The sequence below is a fragment of the Anser cygnoides genome, chromosome 1 (genome assembly GCF_040182565.1).
Source record: "Anser cygnoides isolate HZ-2024a breed goose chromosome 1, Taihu_goose_T2T_genome, whole genome shotgun sequence".
NCBI lineage: Eukaryota > Metazoa > Chordata > Aves > Anseriformes > Anatidae > Anser > Anser cygnoides.
The window spans coordinates 165,303,498-165,326,345 of NC_089873.1; the positions used below are offsets into that span (position 1 = coordinate 165,303,498).

Here is a 22,848-nt window from a genome sequence, read left to right on the forward strand (position 1 = left end):
TTTCCTTTCCTTTCCTTTCCTTTCCTTTCCTTTCCTTTCCTTTCCTTTCCTTTCCTTTCCTTTCCTTTCCTTTCCTTTCCTTTCCTTTCCTTTCCTTTCCTTTCCTTTCCTTTCCTTTCCTTTCCTCCTTTCCTTTCCTTTCCTTTCCTTTCCTTTCCTTTCCTTTCCTTTCCTTTCCTTTCCTTTCCTTTCCTTTCCTTTCCTTTCCTTTCCTTTCCTTTCCTTTCCTTTCCTTTCCTTTCCTTTCCTTTCCTTTCCTTTCCTTTCCTTTCCTTTCCTTTCCTTTCCTTTCCTTTCCTTTCCTTTTTCCTTTCCTTTCCTTTTTCCTTTCCTTTCCTTTTTCCTTTCCTTTCCTTTTTCCTTTCCTTTCCTTTTTCCTTTCCTTTCCTTTTTCCTTTCCTTTCCTTTTTCCTTTCCTTTCCTTTTTCCTTTCCTTTCCTTTTTCCTTTCCTTTCCTTTTTCCTTTCCTTTCCTTTTTCCTTTCCTTTCCTTTTTCCTTTCCTTTCCTTTTTCCTTTCCTTTCCTTTTTCCTTTCCTTTCCTTTTTCCTTTCCTTTCCTTTTTTTCCTTTCCTTTCCTTTTTCCTTTCCTTTCCTTCCTTTCCTTTCCTTTTTCCTTTCCTTTTCCTTTTTCCTTTCCTTTTTCCTTTCCTTTTTCCTTTCCTTTCCTTTTTCCTTTCCTTTTTCCTTTCCTTTCCTTTTTCCTTTCCTTTTTCCTTTCCTTTCCTTTTTCCTTTCCTTTTTCCTTTCCTTTCCTTTTTCCTTTCCTTTTCCTTTCCTTTCCTTTCCTTTCCTTTCCTTTCCTTTCCTTTCCTTTCCTTTCCTTTCCTTTCCTTTCCTTTCCTTTCCTTTCCTTTCCTTTCCTTTCCTTTCCTTTCCTTTCCTTTCCTTTCCTTTCCTTTCCTTTCCTTTCCTTTCCTTTCCTTTCCTTTCCTTTCCTTTCCTTTCCTTTCCTTTCCTTTCCTTTCCTTTCCTTTCCTTTCCTTTCCTTTCCTTTCCTTTCCTTTCCTTTCCTTTCCTTTCCTTTCCTTTCCTTTCCTTTCCTTTCCTTTCCTTTCCTTTCCTTTCCTTTCCTTTCCTTTCCTTTCCTTTCCTTTCCTTTCCTTTCCTTTCCTTTCCTTTCCTTTCCTTTCCTTTCCTTTCCTTTCCTTTCCTTTCCTTTCCTTTCCTTTCCTTCCTTCCTTCCTTCCCTTCCCTTCCTTTCCTTCCTTCCCTTCCCTTCCTTCCCTTCCTTCCCTTTCCTTCCCTTTCCTTCCTTTCCTTCCCTTCCCTTTCCTTTCCTTCCCTTTCCTTTCCTTTTCCCTTTCCTTTCCTTTTCCTTCCCTTTCCTTTCCTTCCCTTCCTTCCTTCCCTTCCCTTCCCTTCCTTCCCTTCCCTTCCTTCCTTCCTTCCCTTCCCTTCCCTTCCCTTCCTTCCTTCCCTTCCCTTCCCTTCCTTCCTTCCTTCCCTTCCTTCCCTTCCTTCCCTTCCCTTCCTTCCTTCCCTTCCTTCCCTTCCCTTCCCTTCCCTTTCCTTCCTTCCTTCCTTCCCTTCCTTCCTTCCTTCCCTTTCCTTCCCTTCCCTTTCCTTCCCTTCCCTTTCCTTCCTTCCTTCCTTTCCTTCCTTCCTTTCCTTCCCTTTCCTTTCCTTCCCTTTCCTTCCCTTCCCTTCCCTTCCCTTTCCTTCCCTTCCCTTTCCTTCCCTTCCCTTTCCTTTTCCCTTCCCTTTCCTTTTCCCTTCCCTTTCCTTTTCCCTTCCCTTTCCTTTTCCCTTCCCTTTCCTTTTCCCTTCCCTTTCCTTTTCCCTTCCCTTTCCTTTTCCCTTCCCTTTCCTTTTCCCTTCCCTTTCCTTTTCCCTTCCCTTTCCTTTTCCCTTCCCTTTCCTTTTCCCTTCCCTTTCCTTTTCCCTTCCCTTTCCTTTTCCCTTCCCTTTCCTTTTCCCTTCCCTTTCCTTTTCCCTTCCCTTTCCTTTTCCCTTCCCTTCCCTTCCCTTCCCTTCCCTTCCCCCCTTCCCTTCCCTTCCCTTCCCTTCCCTTCCCTTCCCTTCCCTTCCCTTCCCTTCCCTTCCCTTCCCTTCCCTTCCCTTCCCTTCCCTTCCCTTCCCTTCCCTTCCCTTCCCTTCCCTTCCCTTCCCTTCCCTTCCCTTCCCTTCCCTTCCCTTCCCTCCCTCCCCTCCCCTCCCCTCCCTCCCCTCCCCTTCCCTTCCCTTCCCTTCCTTCCCTTCCCTTCCCTTCCCTTCCCTTCCCTTCCCTTCCCTTCCCTTCCCTTCCCTTCCCTTCCCTTCCCTTCCCTTCCCTTCCCTTCCCTTCCCTTCCCTTCCCTTCCCTTCCCTTCCCTTCCCTTCCCTTCCCTTCCCTTCTCTTTCCTTCTCTTTCCTTTCCTTCTTTTCACTGAGTCATGTATTTGTAACTGAAAAACAGGTTTTTTTCCTCTTCTGCACTTGAACCATTTCTGTACTCATGATGCAAAATAAGTGTTTCCAAAGGACTGAACTTAAATTTAACTGTACAGATTCCTTTTGATTGAATGGGAAGCATGCAGCTTAATCCCATGCAACCCTTTTAACATTAAGAACATGTTTTTCATCCAGTTAGCATTTCAGTGAAGCAGATTTTGGAACAACTTTGTGACAATCTTTGTAAATCCTAGCAACCATTTCTTAGTTAAGCAGATGCTTTCTCAATAGGTTCTTTAAAACTTTCCTAAAACTTTTATGTACTTCCTCTATGGGTTTTCATATTTTTAAAATTGAGAAATACTGGTGTTTATTTGTCACCTGCTTAACATTCATTTCTGATTCAGAATCTCTCTACACATAACAGGTTTATTGATTATAAAACTTCCCGCAGGGCTTTTTTGCCAGTGTGGGTGTTTTTATTAAAATTAAAAAAAAAAAAAAAAACTCCTGAAAAATGGTGACTTGGAAATGAGCCACCTTTAACGTTTTTTTTTGCAGTCAACTTGTTTCCCTAGCAACGTAGGTTCTTGCTGTCTGGCGGAAGACAGATTTCTTTGGTTCCATCATGACGCAAAGCTGAAAGAAGGAACAGAGAGACAAGCAATGAAAATTCACTATTTCATTATTTGAATATGTGAATTACCCTGAGCTGCAGTCAAGCCATGGGTCTTATCCAGTGTCCTTCAACAGTTATTCAATCTCTTCAGTGCTGCAATGCTTCATTTCCATTAATTAAATAATTACACCAAACTCTGTGTAAAGTTAGCATTCAACTGAATTCAGGCATTCCAAAATAGTCATTATGTAAAGCCGAAGCTTGTATTATTATGCTATGAATTGACAATGATTTTGTTTATTTCCCTTACTAGAGATTTTAAAAACTTCCCTTCCCAAAATAAAAATAAAGAAATAAGAAAGAGAGAGAGAGAAAGAAATTGTTGATATTTCACAAAAGTAAAAAATGGAAGTTAGTGTCCCACAGTCTTAGTTCTTTATTTAATATCATGAGAATAACATTATAATCTATTACAGCTAGTACACATTAAAGATTAATTTCTATGAAGTTGATTAAAAAAGGATTGTTCTTCCTTACCTAAGATGAAGTGCGTTGATATTAGTGGGGGAAAAAAATAGTGCTTGAACAGCTTTATATAATCAGATTATATCTTGGCCTTTTTTGACTATAGAGAATGATTGTGTTTCATGATCCATGTTTGGTACACATAGTCACAAAACACCTAGAGTCAGTTACGTGGCTCAGGAGAAAAAAGTAACGGAGGCTGAGTGAAAAGGCAGTATAAAGCAACTCATTGGATAACCAATTTTAAAGAGTTGACAAGAAAAATAAGAAAATACGTTCAACTACAAATACACTCAACAGTTTTTTGACAGAGGTGTATTCTTCTGCTAAAGAAGTGTCAGCTTTCATCTCTGTGAGGTCATTATAGGCAAAATTTGGAGGTGTAAAAGAGCACAGGCAAGAAAAAAAAAAGAAAAAAAAAAAGTATTAATTATACTGGCATAGAATGGTTTGGATTGGAAGGGAACTTAAAGATCATCTAATTCCAAACCTGTGCCATGGGCAGGGGCAACTCACATTTGACCACGTTGCTCAAAGTCCCATCCAACCTGGCCTTGAACACTTCCAGGAATGAAGCATCCACAATTTCTCTGTGCAATCTGTTCCAGTGCCTCACCACACTCAGAGTAAACAATTTCTTCCAAATATCTAATCTAAATCTACCCTCTTTCAGTTTAAAACCATTACTCCTTTTCCTATCACTACACTCATTGCCTGACAGAGTCCTTCCCCAGCTTTCCTGTAGGCCCCCTTTAGCTATTGGAAAGTTGCTATAAGGTCTCCCCAGAGCCTTCCCTTCTCCAGGCTGAACATCCCCAACTCCCTCAGCCTGTCTTCATAGGAGAGGTGCTCCAGCCCTCTGATTATCTTTGCAGCCCTCCTCTGGACTCATTCTAACACTTTCATGTCCTTCTTGTGCTGGGAGTCCTGGAGCTGAACAGAGTACTCCAGGTAGGGTCTCAGGAGAGCAGAGTAGAGAGAGAGAATCGCCTCCCTCGACCTGCTGGTCACCCTTGTTTTGATGCAACCCAGGAAACAGTTGGTTTCTGGGCTGCAAGCACACGTTGTGAGCTCATGTTGAGCCTCTCATCAACCAGTGATCACAGAAGAGACATAAGAGGGACAGACTTTCCCCTAGCATGCAGATCATAAGACATTTGCAAACTCTTGGTACTAAGAGAAAACTGGAGGCTTGGGCATATATCTCACACGATATCCATCAAGAAGCTGACATGTGGCCCACAATTTACAGATTAATGAATTGGGGTGTGGTTTTTTTTTTTTTTTTTATGATTAATTGAAGCAATCAAAATGTTTTCTGCAACAGCTTAATGTGAGTTAGACACTCTACAAACGTTTCACTTTACATTTTCAGTGAGTCAGATGCAAAAGCAAACAGTCTGCTCAGTGGATATCTATGTTTGGTTTTGACATAACCTACACTTAACTCTTACCTTCAATATAGTTTAATGTGCAGTCTAATGTTGTTCAAAAAGTTTTCTTGAGGCAAGCTCAGTGAAGTTGAACATCTTTTAAGATTACAAAATAGGACAGAAAGGATGGGTGATAAGCTGGAGCACTGGGAATAATTAAGTGCATGAGAAGATAAGAAAATCCCTAAGATTATCTCTGCCACAGACGTGGAATAGAGCAGGAGCATATATATGACCACAAGTGAGAAGTTACAGATTTTGACCCTGCTGTAGGGGAGAAAACTGAGGCTTTTTTATACCAGGGAAGAGGTTCATCATTCTTCACTTTCCCTCTTTTGTGAGAGCCATTTCATGCTTCTCCCCAAACACACGCATTATGCCTTACACACAGTAATCTGTGTAAGGGTAGGGGCAAAAATAGATTTTGTATGTATTTTGCAATTACATCCTAAATTAAAAGCTATCTGTACTAACTTATGTTCTGTACAAATTAGGATTGAAAAAGGTGACGATATCTACATGACAATTCTCAACAATCAGGCATGAACATTGGGACAGTTTACACCTCTCTAACACCAATCCCCTTAACTCAGATACTTTAAAAAGGTGTCTCTTCTCTGTAAGTTTCCTTTGTAACTGAAGGAAAGAGATGGACACTTTGAGGTTGGGCCAAACTCAGATGAAAGCAGGTCACTATGTACCCTGTATTCAGCTCATCTGAAGGCTTAAGAAAGTAGCGTTGAACATATCAGCCCTCCAAATATTAATAAAACATAGTCTTCCTAAAAATAATAATAGATATATAAGGATTTAAATACATAGGTTCCAACTTTATCTTTCTGTACAGATAGCAATAAACATAAATTGACTTATTGCCATTAGTGAACACCCACATTAGTTATTAAATAAGCAATGTATGGACCAGTATAAGTCTCGATGCTTAAGAATACTGATCTTTTATGAGGAAAAGTTTGGACTGGAAACTTATTCATATTCAGCCTTCACTTTAAAAGGCCAGTTATACAGCAATGTATCATAGAACTGATCATTACCATTGATGCAGTTTGGTTTTGAGTTATAGATCTGTAAACAACAAAAATCCCAGGGGTATGATTGGAAAAATTATATGAAAGTTCTTAGCATTTCTAGATTTTTTGAATTTATAAGTAGTTTTATAATGGAAACAAGGTAAAAAAAAAAAAAAAAGGCAAAATCTTTTCAATATGGAAGACACTGAAAAATGCATGAATCTTTCTGTTCCTTAAGAGAATTTTATTTGTATTTTAAAAATCACTTAGGCCTTCTGGTCTATGAAAAACCAACATTTGGAGAGGCTGACTAATTTTGTATTTCTTGAATCTTTGATAAAATATTATGCAGTATAAATGCCCTATTCAGTATATTATTTATTGATGTAGGTACATTTTCTTCCTTTGAATACTTACTAAACAGAACTCTTGTCTTCTGAATTGATTTTGCTGTCTCAGCGACATTGAGGCATAGACGCTTTTTTGGCTTCCATCTGAATGAACAATTTCCTAGTTAGACACACTGAATTTGGAGTTGGGTCAATAAAAGCTTAACTGTGTCCTTTCTCTTTCCTCACACAGCTCACAAAAGAGAACTAAATTCCATTCATCCTTTCACTGGCCACTGTGGAATCTTTAGCAATGCAGTTCTGGCTGGGATGAGGAAACATGGCAAGAAATTGGAAGAAACACAAATAAGAATTCTTTATTTTCCATGCTCACTGCCCTGAAGATCTGTTGCCACTGGGGATGCATGTGAATTTCCTGCACTTTAACTATTTGTCTCTGCCACTGAATTGCTTTGGAAGTATAGCACATTAGATATCAAAAGAAGATTTAGCTTAATCCTGCTGAATCTGATGTGGTTAACTGTAAGTTATTTTTAAAAGGACCATTTTGAGTGTTTCTTGGCAATATGAACATAAAAGTTCATTGAACAGTCACATGTGAAGAGTATTTTTAAACTTCTGAATAACATAACCATAGATTAATAAAGTGCTTTTACTTTAATCTTTGTGGACAGATGCAAATTTCTCTTCAAATATTTTACAAATATTTATTGTTTTCAACAATACAGTTAATGCATTTAATTTATGTTGCTGTTGTTTGCTTGCTTTGTAATGTTATACTGCTCTTATAGATATCCTATTTACATTACACTGCTAAGATAGGGAGATATCAACAATTTAAATTGCAGACATTTCCAAATAATTTCTGATGTCTTTGATTTCAGGCTTCTCCAGAAGCTTCTGCATGTATTATATTGCTGTGGTCTACCAGTCTTTAAGGCTTCCTCTTTCATTAATTCTATGTTGACATCCCATGAACATAAATATGAAACATTAAAAAAGAGTTCTTAGAATAGAAATATTTTTATTATTATTATTAGTTTAATCATGGTCATAATTTCTCCTTAAGGCTTCATGTGTGCACGTGTGAGACATGCAGATACATATGAGCATGACTTTTTAGGCATAAATCCAGGACCCATATAAGGCCAGACTGTTATGTTCATATGTGACACAGTAAAGTAGTCCAGTAATACTACTGGTAGGAAGAAGCACAAACTAAAAGCACCAGCTTTTCCTGAGCTCTGAGAGTACATCAGGGAAGCAATTTTCTGTATCAGTTTCTGTACAGAATTATACTAGACAACAGAGGGGCTACTAGTGTACTTAAATTATTCTGGCCTACAAGTCCTTCATGACAAGCTACCTATTTACAGAAGGGTTGAGCAGTGACAGTCAATTCATGTTCTGTATCCACAAGAAGACATGGAACTTACTTAATTCCACAGGGGGGAAAAAAATAATAATAATAACGACAAAAAAGAAATAGTGCAAATATGAAGTGCTGCTAAATATTCAAAGACTATCCGCTTTTAAATGTTCATAGCTGAGCTACATTTAAACAGCACTTCTTCCAAGCTCAGGATCGGTGCATCCCTAAGAGTAGGAAATCAGGGAAGGGGGGCAGGAAACCTGCGTGGATGAGCAAGGAGCTCATCGATAAGATCAAAAGGAAGAGGAAGGTCTATGAAATGTGGAGAAAGGGCCTGTCCTCTTGGGAGGAGTATAGAAGTGTTGTCAGGGCCTGCAGGGACGCGACGAGGAAGGCTAAAGCCCACCTGGAGATGAGGCTTGCAAAAGAGATAAAAGATAATAAGAAGAGTTTTTTTTTTTAAGTATGTAAACAGTAAAAGGAAGACTAGGGATAATGTGGGTCCCTTGCTGAACGAGGGGGGTGTCCTGGTAATGGGAGACGCCGAGAAGGCGGAGATACTGAATGCTTTCTTCGCTTCAGTCTTTGCTTCAGGGATTCTCCCCTGGGACTCCTTGACCCTGGCGGGAGGACAAAGGGGCTGGGAAATGGAGGGCTCCCCCCTGGTTGACGAGAGAGTGGTTCGGGAGCATCTGAGTGGGCTCAACGCACACAAATCCATGGGTCCCGATGGGATGCATCCACGTGTGCTAAGGGAGTTGGCAGAGGTGATCGCCGAACCGCTCTCTATCATCTTTGAAAGGTCCTGGAGAATAGGAGAGGTGCCTGAAGACTGGAGGATAGCCAATGTCTCTCCGGTCTTCAAGAAGGGCAAGAAGGAGGATCCGGGAAATTACAGGCCAGTCAGTCTCAACTCTGTCCCTGGAAAGGTGTTGGAACAGCTCGTTCTGGATGTCATCTCCAAGCAATTGGAAGAGAAGAACGTTATGAGGAGTAGTCAGCATGGATTCATCAAGGGGAAGTCGTGCTCGACCAACCTCGTTGCCTTCTATGATGGCATCACCAGCTGGGTAGATGGGGGGAGAGCAGTGGATGTCATCTACCTTGACTTTAGCAAGACTTTTGATACTGTCTCCCATGACATCCTGCTAGCAAAGCTGAGAAAGTGTGGGATAGAAGAGTGGACAGTAAGGTGGGTTGAGAACTGGCTGACTGGCCGAGCTCAGAGGGTGGTGATCAGTGACGCAGAGTCCGGCTGGAGACTTGTGACTAGTGGCGTTCCCCAGGGGTCAGTGCTGGGTCCGGTCTTGTTCAACATCTTCATCGACGACCTTGATGAGGGAATAGTGTCTGCCCTCAGCAAGTGAGCCGATGACACAAAGCTGGGAGGAGTGGCTGACACACCAGAAGGCTGTGCCGCCATTCAGCGAGACCTGGACCAGCTGGAGAGATGGGCAGGAAGAAACCAAATGAGGTTTAATAAGAGCAGGTGTAGAGTCCTGCACCTGGGAAGGAACAACTGCATGTATCAGTACAGGCTGGGGGATGACCTTCTGGAGAGGAGCTCTGAGGAGAAGGACCTGGGGGTCCTGGTGGACGACAGGTTGACCGTGAGCCAGCAGTGTGCCCTCATGGCCAAGAGGGCCAATGGGATCCTGGCGTGCATTCAAAGGAGTGTGGCCAGCAGGTCAAGGGAGGTGATCCTCCCCCTCTACTCTGCCCTGGTCAGGCCTCACCTGGAGTACTGTGTCCAGTTCTGGGCTCCCCAGTACAAAAAAGACAGGGATCTCCTGGAAAGAGTCCAGCAGAGGGCCACAAAGTTGATACTGGGCCTGGAGCATCTTCCCTATGAAGAAAGGCTGAGAGACCTAGGTCTGTTCTGCCTGGAGAAAAGAAGACTGAGAGGGGATCTCATCAATGTGTATAAATATCTGAGGTGTGGGAGACAGAGGGATTTGGCCAACCTCTTTTCAGTGGTTTGTGGGGACAGGACAAGGGGCAATGGCCACAAGACAGAGCACAGGAAGTTCTGCACCGACATGCGAAAGAACTTCTTCACAGTGAGGGTGACGGAGCACTGGAACAGGGAGGTTGTGGAGTCTCCTTCTCTGGAGATATTCAAGGCCCGTCTGGACGCCTACCTGGGCAGCCTGCTCTAAGGAACCTGCTTTGGCAGGGGGATTGGATCTGATGATCTTTCAAGCTCCCTTCCAACCCCTTCAATTCTGTGATTCTGTGATTCTGTGATATATTTCCACTTCATACAAATCCAGCTCAGATGTCATTTGCAGAGCCAAACACAAACACACACACACACACACACACACAGAAAAAAAAAAAAAAAAAAAAAAAGCTTTGGAATTTGCCAAAGGATTCCAGGAATGAATATGCATCCAGTTTATTCACTGAGAGATTTTATCCATTTGCAACATCCCAACTTACATCTCTAGTCCCCTGACTAGGAAAGACAAAAAAGCCAGGAGTCTTTTTGAATACTTTCTTTCAGCACCTTTGATATGAACTCTATTTCAGTGGGATTTTCAATCCATTAGATAGAACACCAAGTGATGTCTGCCTCACAAGAGTTCTGCTGAGTGAAGACTATTTAATATGTAACTTGTTAAACTATGTATCTCAGGTTTTATCTCCCCTTCTTTTTCACTATTTCGTAACAGTATAAACCCTCTGAATTTGAAGAGGACATTGAGAGGCTTCTGCAAGGTTATCTTCTGCTTCAGAGCTTGAATTAATACTACTTTTAGCATCAGCAGCACAGTTCATAATTGGAATAGAAGATGATTTAAAATTTCAAGGAAGGAGGCAGGAATAGAAAATACAGTTGTTTTGGTTTTACAACAATTTATTTTATTTTATTTTCGTGCATTACACCTCAATAACTACTTTTCTGCACAAATAATAATAATATGAACTTTTTTTTTTTTTCCTTTTGGGGGGATAGCGAAGTAAATATTCAAATTCTTACATAGCCAGAATGCATGAAAGCTGAGGTTTAACGACCTTTAAAATGTGAGATCACATATTGATTATGATCTGGATTTTATTTCAATTGTTTTTGAATTGTATACATATCACAGAAGAAACAACTACACGTGGGTAATGGGAAGAACAGGGGTTCCAAGAGTTTCCTCATCTTAAGAATGGAAGGACAACACGATCTGCAAGAGCAGTACATTTTCTGCATAGATAATGGTTTTCTGTGACTTGGGACTCTGTCTTTCTAAAGATAGAGAGGATAAAAATCATGCTGATGCATCTCATGTTATGCATCGCATATACACAGTCTATTCCAAAAATAAAATAAAATAAAATAAAATAAAATAAAATAAAATAAAATAAAATAAAATAAAATAAAAGGTATAATGCAAACCAAAATGTTTTACACAACAAAACATGAAAAACAATGATATCTTAGAATGTATGCCCAGACGTGGTGAGAACCTAACATAACTGGATAAAGAAAAATTCTCCTAAATTAATTGATGATGAGCAGACCATGTTAAATTTAGGTTTCAAAAGGAAATAAAAGCAAGTCTGTTATTAAGGATATTTATTTTAATAACTTAAGCAATAAAAGAAATCAGTGAAATTTCAATGGATTTAGAAAGTTTAAATGCTTGTCTGAAAAAGAAGATTGGAACCACTTTAAACCACAGATGAAAAACCTACTACAAGTAAAAGAAAATGATGAAGACGAAAAGACCCAAGACCTAAATAAATATCTAATCACCTCATGCTGAGAATCATGTAGTATTCAATTAAGGAGTAAATAAACTCCTCTGCGTTTCACTGCAGCTGTTGAGATGTGGGTAAATGCTATATTGCCCATATTATAAACCCATTTACCCATTTCTGACTTTGATCACATCAGTGCAAAAAAAAGGATTTTGCAGAGGTAAGCTGGGAGTGTATAAGGACTAGCATGAACAGACTGACTGAACAGATAGTTATGTCTTCAAGGTATAGGAGACGTAGGTAAAAAGTGAGACTTACCAACTCTCAAACTGAACTGGACCTTGCAAAGGAAATTAAAACAAATGGTAAAAAATTTGTACCTTCCCCTTCCCCCCCCCCAAAAAAAAAAAAAGGAAGTGAAGGAGGTAAGGAAGTGATGTGATGTGGTAATTAACTAAGTAATGTGGTAATTCACTAGGTATAAGTGCAAAGATTACAGGTAGTTTAGATACAGCCAAAAAAAAAAAAAAAAACCTTTGACAAATTTTTCAATACCATAGATGCAAGGTCAAAGAGGCTAATGAAAAGAAGGGTATGAAAATGGAAATCACTATAAATGAGAATGAAACAACACTGAAATAATTTAATGCAGTGAAGCTAGGGAGCAAATAACACCAAGTTCTGGTTCATGTAATTACAAATCTAGTAGCAAAGCTCATTTATGCATTTACTGTGGTATGCTGATATAATAAAATAAATAAATAAATAAATAAATAAAGTTCCATTAGCAGATTTTCAGGAAGTAGGCATTTTGGTACCTGAAGTGTAAAGATATGAGCTTGAGAACTTCAGGAACTGAAAAATATTCAGCACAATATACTGAGAAATAGAAGCCAGTGGAAAACAGAAAGAAGACATCATATTACTTGAAGGACTGCAAAGAAAGGTGGACCACAAATACTAACAAAAACTATCCAACAAACAAACAAACAAACAAACAGAATAAAAAACTAACAAAACAAGCAAACTCTACTCATACAGGAACTTTCAGGCAGAAGACCTGAGGACCCAGGGAACCCTGGGGAACTACAGACAGCTGAACCTCACCTCTCTGCCTGGAAAGATCATGGAACAGAACCTCCTCAAGGTAATGTCAAGGCACATGAAGGACAAGGCATTTCCAGCCAGCATGGCTTCACCACGGACAAATTGTGCCTGACCAATCTGGTGGACTTCTATGATGGAGCGACTGCATCAGTTGACAAGGGAAGACCAACCGATGTCTTCTACCTGTATTTCTGCAATGTCTTTGACACATTCCCTCATGACATCCTGGTCTCCAAGTTGGAGACATATGGATTTGAAGGATGGACCATTCAGAGGATAAGGAGTTGGCTTGAAGATGACACCCAGAGAATGGTGGTCAATGTCTCTATGTCCAGGTGGAGGCCAATGACAAGTGGTGTCCCTCAGGGGTCTGGTTTTGGACTGGTACTGTTTAATGTCTTTATCAGTGACGTAGGCAGCTGGATAAAGTGCACCCTCAGCAAGTTTGCAGATGACAATAAGCTGAGTGGTGCAGTCGATACAACTGAATGAAGGGATGCTGTCCAAAGGAACCTGGACAACCTTGTGGGCCCATGTGAAACTAATGAGGTTCAACAAGTCCAAGTACAAGGTACTGCACCTGGGTTGGAGCAATCCTGGACAGGAGTACAGACTGGGAGAACTCATTGAGAGCAGCCCTACAGAGAAGGACTTGGGGGTTCTGATGGATGAAAAGCTCAACAGGAGCCAGCAGTGGATACTTGCAGCCCAGAAGGCCAACTGCATCCTGGGCTGCATCAACAGAGGCAGCCCAGGAGGTCGAGAGAGGTGATTGTCCCCCTCTTCTCTGTGTTTGTGAGGTCCCACTTGGAGTGCTGCATCCAGGTCTGGGGTCCTCAGCACTAGAAAGATGTGGACCTGTTAGAGCAAGTCCAGAGGAGGGCCACAGTGATGATCTGAGGGCTGGAGTACCTCTCCTATGAAGAAAGACTGAGAGAGCCAAGGATGTTCATCCTGGAGAAGAGAAGGCTTCAGGGTAACTTTATTGCAGCTTTTTAATGCTTAAAGGGAACTTGTAAAAAAGATGGAGAGCAACTGAGCTCAGTCAGATAATGACAAGACCAGGGGGAATGGTTTTAAACTAAAAGAGGATAGATTTAGAATCATAGAATCGTAGAATCATAGAATATCCTGAGTTGGAAGGGACCCATAAGTATCATCAAGTCCAACCCCTGGCACCACACAGGTCTACCCAAAATTTTAGACCATGTGACTAAGTGCACAGTCCAAATGCTTCTTAAATTCAGACAGGCTTGGTGCAGTGACTACTTCACTGGGGAGCCTGTTCCAGTGTGCAACCACCCTCTCAGTGAAGAACCTCTTTCTGACGTCTAGCCTAAACCTCCCCTGCCTCAGCTTAACACCATTCCCACGGGTCCTATCACTGGTGACTAAGGAGAATAGATCGGCAACTTCCCCTCCACTCCCCCTCGTGCGGAAGCTGTAGACTGTGATGAGGTCTCCCCTCAGCCTCCTCTTTTCCAGGCTGAACAGGCCAAATGACCTCAGCCGCTCCTCACACGTCTTCCCCTCTAGGCCCTTCACCATCTTTGTCACCCTCCTCTGGACACTCTCCAACAGTTTTGCGTCCTTCTTGTATTGTGTTGCCCCGAACTGCACACAGTACTCAAGATGAGGCCACATCAGCACAGAGTAGAGCAGGACAATCACTTCCATCGACCGACTAGCGATGCTGTGTTTGATGCACCCCAGGATACAGTTGGCCCTCCTGGCTGCCAGGGCACACTGCTGGCTCATATTCAGTTTGCTGTCAACCACAACCCCCAGATCCCTCTCTGCGGGGCTGCTCTTCAGCGTCTCGTCACCTAGTCTGTACGTATAGCCAGGGTTGCCCCGTCCCAGGTGCAGGACCCGGCACTTGCTTTTGTTAAACTTCATGTGGTTGGTGATCACCCAGCTCTCCAATCTGTCCAGATCTCTTTGCAAGGCCTTTCTACTCTCATCCAAGTGCACAACTCCTCCAAGTTTGGTGTTGTCGGCAAATTTGCTCAAAACACTTTCTAGTCCTACATCCAAATCGTTTATAAAAACATTGAAGAGGACTGGCCCTAAAATGGAGCCTTGAGGGACCCCACTAGTGACCATCCGCCAGCCTGATCTGTCCCCATTTACCACAACCCTTTGAGCCCTGCCCGTCAGCCAATTGCTCACCCATCGTATGATGTTTCTGTTTAGTTGTATGCTGGACATTTTGTCCAGTAGGATCCTATGGGAAACCATGTCAAAAGCTTTGCTGAAGTCCAAAAAGATCACATTAGCTGGTTTCCCTTGATCAACTAGATGGGTGATCTTATCGTAAAAGGAAATCATATTTGTTAGGCAGGACCTACCCCTCGTGAACCCATGTTGGTTGTAACCAATGACTGCATTGTCCCCCAGGTGCGCTTCAGTAACTTCAAGGATCATCTTCTCCATAATTTTACCAGGCACTGACATGAGATTGACAGACCTGTAATTGCTAGGGTCTTCTTTCTTATCCTTCTTGAAAATTGGCACAACATTTGCCAGCTTCCAGTCTACAGGGACCTCTCCAGGTTCCCAAGACCATTGAAAAATAATTGAGAGAGGTCCTGTGATGATGTCAGCCAGCTCTCTGAGCACCCTGGGATGAATCCCATCTAGACCCATGGACTTGTACGGATCCAGGTTGAGCAGCAAATCCTGCACAGGTTCAGGGTCGGTTGAGAGTTTATCATTCCCACTGTCATGGTCCTCCAGCTCAGGGCACCCTGGGTCCCGAAGCGCATCATCAGCACTGAAGACGGAGGCAAAGAAGGCATTTAATGTCTCTGCTTTGCCTATGTCCTTGTCTGTGAGGTGACCTTCCCCATCAGGTAGCGGACCTATGTTTTCTTTGGTTCTCCTTTTTCTGTTCACATAACTAAAAAACACGCTTTTTATTGTCTCCCACAGACATGGCCAGCTTCAACTCTAGTTGGGCTTTGGTCACACGAACTTTCTCCCTACAAATGCGAACAGTGTCCCTGTATTCCTTCTACGTCACCTGACCCTCCTTCCAGCAGCTGTACATCTTTTTTCACCTAAGCTCTAGAAGAAGATCCCTGGTCAGCCAGGCCAGCCTTCTGCCCCGCTTGCCTGACTTCCGATATTTCGGAATTGCCCGACCCTGTGCTTTTAGGAGGCAGTGCCTAAAGACTGACCAGCACTGATGGACACCAATGCCTTCAAAAGCAGTTTCCCAGGGGACCTTGCTGACTAGTTCCCTGAGCAGCCTGAAGTCTGCTTTCCCCATATCCAGGGCTGAAGTTTTGGTGGATTAGAATTCACTCTTTCCTTCCAAGGCTGCCCAAAAATATTCACATGACAGTTCAGAGGACAATCTCATTTGTGATGAAGAATTTCTGGTCCTAAAGTGGCAAGGGCCAAAGTCATGTATGTTTACCTATGCTTCAGAAGAAAAAGAAACAACTTAAACAACATATAGGACTTTAATTCCATTTAAAACTTACATGATTTTCTTTTTATGATGATGATATGAGTAAATATCATATTTCACTTTACTAAAGATGATCTTGACTTCTTTAGTGGAAATGCTGTGGAAAAAAAAATAAAGAAAAAAAATAAAAAACATCTGTCTGGCTGAGAGGAAGAAAAGTTTTTCTCTAGAGACAAATTTTAAATGAAGAGGAAATTAATTCCAAAGCATTAAGGTGGAGAAAGCCAACTTGATTGTATCTGAACCTATATAAAATAGTTCAAGCATCAAAGCAGAGGAAAAAGGAATGTCTCTAAGGACCAGAAGGCCACAGAAACCATCCAAAAAAGGCAAAAGTAAAAGAGAAACATAATGTAATCCTTATATAAATAAAAAGTTTCTATGTTTTCTTTTAAACTGTTATGCTATTTCTGTTATATCTGTTCTGCAACATATTTGCAACTTGTTTTTAGGACAGAACACAGAGCAACAAATACATATATATGTGTCCTGCAGTGCCAACTTTAGGGATCCAAAATGTCTAATCAATCCCAAACAAAACATTTTTTATAATCAAGGTAAGTAAAAATGCACTTCTAGACAAAATTCTTCATGCAACTATCTAAGTAGGTCAGATGATCTGCCCTTTGAACACATCCATTTCTCTCTATAATGTGAATGTAGTCTACCTTGCTAAGATTTATGTACCAAACTTTTAGTGGTCTAAAATCAGATTAGATTAAATTCATCTGAATAAAATAAGTCACTGAATTAGAGGATTTTTTATTTTTTTATTTTTTTGTGTGTGTGTGTGTGTGAAATCCTAAATGTGCTAACGTAATGCAGGCTGACATGAGTCAGCAATGTGCCCTTGTGGCCAAGAAGGCCAATGGTATTCTGGGCTGCATTCAGAAGAGTGTTGCCAGCAGGTCAAGGAAGGTGATCCTCCCCCTCTACTCAGCCCTGGTGAGGCCACACCTGGAGTATTGTGTCCAGTTCTTGGCTCCCCAGTAAAAGAGGGGCTTAAAGCTACTGGAGTGAGTTCAGAGGAGGGCTACGAAGATGATTAGAGGACTGAAGCACCTGTCTTACAAGGACAGGATGAGAGAACTGGGCCTGTTTATCCTGGAAAAAGAGAAGACAGAGGGGAGACCTTATTAATGTATGTAAATATCTGAGGGGAGGGTGTCAAGAGGGTGGAGCCAGTCTCTTTTCAGTTGTGTCCAGCAACAGGATGAGAGGCAACGAGCACAAACTGAAGCACAGGAGGTTCCGGCTGAATATGAGGGTGCACTTTACTGTGAGGGTGACAGAGCACTGGAACTAGTTGCACAGGCTGGGGAGTCTCCTTCTCTGGAGATATTCAAAACCCGCCTGGATGCCATCCTGTGCAATGTGCTTGGAAGGGGGGGTTGGACTAGATAATCTTCAGAGGTCCCTTCCAACCTTGGCCATTCTGTGATTCCATGAACCAATAGAAGAAGCAGCTAAAGACAGTTTATTAACCTTGAACACACAGAAATCAAAATTAAAAATCTTCAGAAATCAAAATCTTCAGAGAAAACAGTAATGGAAATGACATTGAGCAATCATCTAGCCCCTTCCTCCTTGTCCCAACACAAGTGTGGGCCATCTGAAATCATAAATGATAATCAATTAATCAATTGATTGATTTCTATGTCTATTAACCTCCAGATGTGTCACTGCAAAGGTAAAGTTCTTTCCATATTCTGTTATAGTGTCTCTGTGTACACCTCTCTTAGCTTTGCAGGTTGCTCCCTGATCTGATTTTGTGTATAAAATCTGCATCTAAGTCATTCCTAGGGTATTGTTTGAGGTACATCACATAATTTGTTGGAAACCAAACCCGGATGTACATCTCAGAATAGTTCACTTTAGGATGTTAGACAACATAGACAAGACCGAACGAGGCTGGGTTATTCCTATTGCTCTGTCCTGAAAGTCTCTCCTTGATATATTTCACTCAGACTCCTCCAGATATTCAGATTAAATGTCTGAGCATGCAAATCCTTTCATACTGTAAAATACCTCTTTCAAGAGCTCCATGAAAGCTCTTCCATAGTATCAATTTAAACTCAACTCAACACTAAAAAGGAAAAAAAAAAAAAAAACCAAAAAAAAAACAGACAATTGGTATATTGCACTGTGGCAGCCCAAAGGGGCTAATAGCTGTTATGCCATGTGGCTGTGGTGTATCTGCCCTGTAGCAATCTACACTTAAGCAGAATAGGTATAAACAGTTTGTAGCACTTTGGAGCTGGGGATCCTAGCTACATTTAGCAACATAGAAAGAGCTTATGTCTCCCTACACAACTGCAAAGAGAAATAAATGAAACTTTAAACGCAAAGATCTAAGCAGAATCAATATGGATGTCCCTTTGAAACAGCAGACAAGGGGAAAGATCTTTATAATTCTTAACTTTGTTATACATTCATTTCTTTCACGGATCATTAGAGAACAAGGAAGCTGGTTAATTTAATCCATATTTTATATTTTGCTTGTTAGCAACTTTCTGGTGTTTTTGGAAATGTTTCTTTTTCTTATATTTCACCTCTCCTCATTCTATACCCTCCCCAACCAATATCATTGTGGTGGTTGTTGTTGTTGTTGTTGTTTTTGTTGTTGTTGTTTTTCTAATTTAAGCTGAATGAAAAACAGGACTTCGAGAAATTCCAATGTAGTATGCTACACTGGAAAAACTAAGTAGCAAGTGCTAAGGGGAAAAAAAAAAAAAAAAGTCTTGGTAGTGCTTCTGTCCTTGTAGACAGTCACCAATGATTAAAACTGTCATTATGCCTCCCTTAGCAAAGAAAATTACTTTTATAGATGTCTTTTTAGATATCTAATTAATTAAATGATAATAGTGATCTAGTTATATGCTTTAGAAGCTTTATGTAACAACAGCTGATGTTCAAATTCACTGAAAAATATAGAACAATAAGCTACAATCAAAATTATTTGGCCTGATTCTTCTATTACATCAGCGTATGTTAAGATTAATTCCATGGAGACAGCAAAATTACAATGATACAAAATCAGTAAAGAGCAACCTTCAGATTCAAGTTCCTTAAGATTTAGAGTGTAACTTTCTGTGTTATAAGTGGTTTATAAGTTATTGTGCTAACACTAGGGATTGTGTTTTACTAATTTGAACAAGCCACATATAAAATTACTAAAGATTGTTGTCTACTTTTCCATCAGTGCAGAAACCCTGTTCTTTCAAAGACGTTTGAAAACATCTATCAATAAGGCTTCATATTCTACATTTCCATTCTGAGCTTTTGCATTCTTAAAAATGTGGACTCTTCTTGCCAATACTGTACACTTTTTCCATGCCTTACATTGAAATCAAGATGTTCATAATGAATGGTAAGTAGTCAAGCTCAAGAAAATAAAAAAAATGTCCTCATGTATGCAGCATCTTTTTTGTCTTCAGCAATTCAAAATCGGAATCTAAATGACAGATCAATACTTTGGAGCTAGGTTTTGTCATTAAGACAATTTGTGTGACTCTTGAGAGGAAGACAAATGTTTTAGAAAAAAAAAAAAGCATTAGTATCTTGAATAAAAGACTCGGTCATTTTTAATTGTCATTACTCTAGACAGACATGAGTATTTTCTTCAGACTGAGTAATATCCTGGACACAGACATTTTCCTTCAAACAGAACAGCTTTATTATTACTATATTGTATCTTCCTCTTTTGCACATGCAATATCTGTACAGTAGAAAGTGCTTCACATTGTGAGAAACTAAGTCATATGAAAATGGACATTACTTTCACTTCAAAAATCAAGTTGTTCTTAATTTGTATATTTAAGTCTGATTAATGTATTCTTTTACAATATAACATATTAGATAGTGATACTGTAGCTGCTGATTCCTATTCTTTTTTTTTTCTTCCCTGTCATTAATATTCTTCTGTAAGCAGATATGATCTTCCCTTAATATTCAGGTAGAAAGTCAAACTATCACTGATAACAATAATAATTTTTTCTCTTGGTGGATTTAAAGAGAACATGAAAACATAGCTATAAGTATTCAGGATTTCTTTTCAATACTAACTAGAAACATATGAAATAATACAGGGAAAAAAGTAAAAAAGTTCTCTTCTTTTTAAAATGTCTTTCTAATGGGGTTCATTAAGAATTTGTCTACTGGTTAATAAAATAGAGTCAGGATGAGACCTTAATGACATATAAAGAAGAACTTCCCACTCCAACTCATTTAAATAAATACATACATACATAATATATGCATGTGTGTATGCATATTTATATTTATTTATATTTTATATAAATTCATGGATAACTCCATAATGGACAAAGCATAAAATATAATCTTGTATAGCATATTGATTCAGTAATTTCAGATAGAATATATTTAAATAGATTTCAATTTTAAATAGATTTTAAAGTTATTTATTTATTTATTTATTTATATTTTATACAGATGGAATGAAAAATTGTGTATCTTTTACCACCTGAGTATCAATAACTCCTTAAGGTAGGATGCAGCTCACAGACTAAGAAATCTAAGTTTAGGATTGATTCAGATTTACTGATACAGGTGTTTAATGCCAGTTGAGATGATCCATATCATCCAAGATATGTCTTGGCATAGGATATGACAGAGGAAATGTCAAACTTTTCAATCAGAATAATAATATCCAGTAGATCTAGTGACTATATTCAAGAAATTCTGGAGAGCTATTCAGCTTGCTGAATTTAAGTTTCCATTTTATGAAGATGCATTGTTTTCTAGACTTCTCTGGTGTTTCATTTATGACTCTGCTGACTAGATCTCCACTGACTATAAAGAGAGCTTAGATTTAATGAAATATAGATGTTTTCAATCACAAGCTGAATTCCATCTGTAGCGCAGGATCCAGTTGTCTAAACATAAGCATCAAGATAGAAATTGATTTACCTGAATCCAGACTTTTATATTCAGGAAATATAAAAAAATATATATATTGCTATTTTTTATCCCAAGACATCTTAAATGGTACTGGACACTTACGTTTAGGCAACTGGATCCTGTCCTGAGTTAATTTAGATTTGTTTTGATTCTTTGTTTTTTGATTTTTAATATTTTAAATAATTATAGCTTATATAAAAATATCAGTAGTAGAAAACAATGCGCTTTAACTGTATTAGAATATATCCTATAGTTTTAAAGCTTATAGACTAAGGTATGGGATATGAAGGTTAGAAATCCTCTTACCTAGCTAGATCTCTTCACTCTGAAAATGTAGATCTGAGCTCCTTATTCTGTGTTGTATTCACAGCATTGGAGAAAAACAGAATGAGATCAAATGTTTCCTAAAATATATTCCTCCATTGATGGAAGGCTTTCTACATCTTTCCACAGATCTAATATAGATGATTACATTTGGTTTGATGAATCTCTCCTGAGCTTACTAGTCATAAAAAAAACTACTACTGCCTTCCACATTAATCAAGGTTCTAGGAAGAGAAGAGTCTTTAAGAGGTGGTCAAGAGTAAGCAGAAAGAAATGTTCATTTGGCACGCTGAAGATCAGAAAGAAAACAAATAAATAAATAATCAAAACCAATCTCTCTCTCTCAAAAAAAAAAAAAATCTCTAATAAAATCTCTAGTAAGTTTTTCTCAGTGCCCTACAGCTATGGCTCATAAAGTCCTTCGCCTTGTCAGTTGCTCATATAAATTCACTCCTTGTCGAGTATCCCATGAAGAAAGAATTCAGACCTCATTCTCTAAAAACTTTTCCTACCCCTAAGAACATGAATTTGTTAAAAATATCAAAACTTTTTTTTCTTTTTTAGCATAGTTGTTACAAGACAGCCATGTTTGAGTCACATCGTCTGTCTGAATGCCATCTCAGTTTAAACTTTTACAGAAAACATTTTCCCAGACATCTAGTTTTGCCAGTGTATGGACAGCCTCCGTTAGACATAAGGATGAAGAAAGTATGTTCTTTTACAACTCTAAATCACCTTGTTGTGAATAGTAAACCAAGAATTTCAGCTTGACTCTTTCAAAAAGTACCTCATTCACATATAAAATCAAAAGTAATTTACACAATCAAAAGTAATTTTGTAGACCTCCTTTGCAGTATACAAGAATGCTTCTTGCAAAGTCCTCAGACCTCACACCAGTGTTCTTCCAGCTCTCTGGGTAAAAGATATATTTGTTTGCACATTTCTACTCTGATGTTTACAATTAATTTCAAGGCAACATCAATGATCTTTTGCTATACCTTGAAACTTTATAGTAGGGAACCAATATTAAGTAATTCCAACACTGGAACCATTAGTTCCACACCTGGGTCAAATAATCTATAAAATGTGTTATTGTAGCCCCATTTCTTCTTTTCCTTTGGGTGCAGTTTCGTGTACAGTCCATCCCTACTGCTACTGTTTAATAGACTGACAGTTTATTTTATTTTATTGTTCCTGAAAACAACATTAGAGGTAAATAAACATGCATAGTATAAATGGATTCAGATTTCAGATCTCTTAACCAACACTTTTCAAGTGCTTACAAAAATCTGATTTATTTCATTAGAGGGAATTGAGGCTGAAAATTATGGTACACATTCAAATTTTAACATTCTCCACAGAGAAATGTGGGAGACCAGTGTTCTCCAGGAAAAATATAAACTTTTTTTTTTTAGTAGAAGACATAGGATGCACAAAATACACGAAAATATCAGCAAACTGAGAATAATGGAGACCTTTAAATGAAATTTGTCTTTTATAGCAATGTCCTTTTCAGTCTTTGATTAGCAGAGTAAATCTTTGCCTGAGGCAGAAGAATCTTTACTGCTTGCTTATTGTTTTTTGTCTGCCTCAAGAAAACTATCTACAGTAACATCTGTTAATTTTAG

General features: G+C 39.4%; 1 long non-coding RNA gene across 2 annotated transcripts in view; it reads right to left on the reverse strand.

The window, feature by feature from the left end:
• Nucleotides 1-2,311: 2,311 nt before the first annotated feature.
• The window catches only part of LOC106043933 (uncharacterized), an 82,302-nt gene continuing 61,765 nt past the window's right edge, over nt 2,312-22,848 (reverse strand). For both annotated transcript variants that reach the window (XR_010827259.1, XR_010827258.1), the window contains exon 5: nt 2,312-3,010. This is a non-coding gene — a long non-coding RNA (uncharacterized lncRNA). The remainder of the gene's footprint in view (nt 3,011-22,848) is intronic.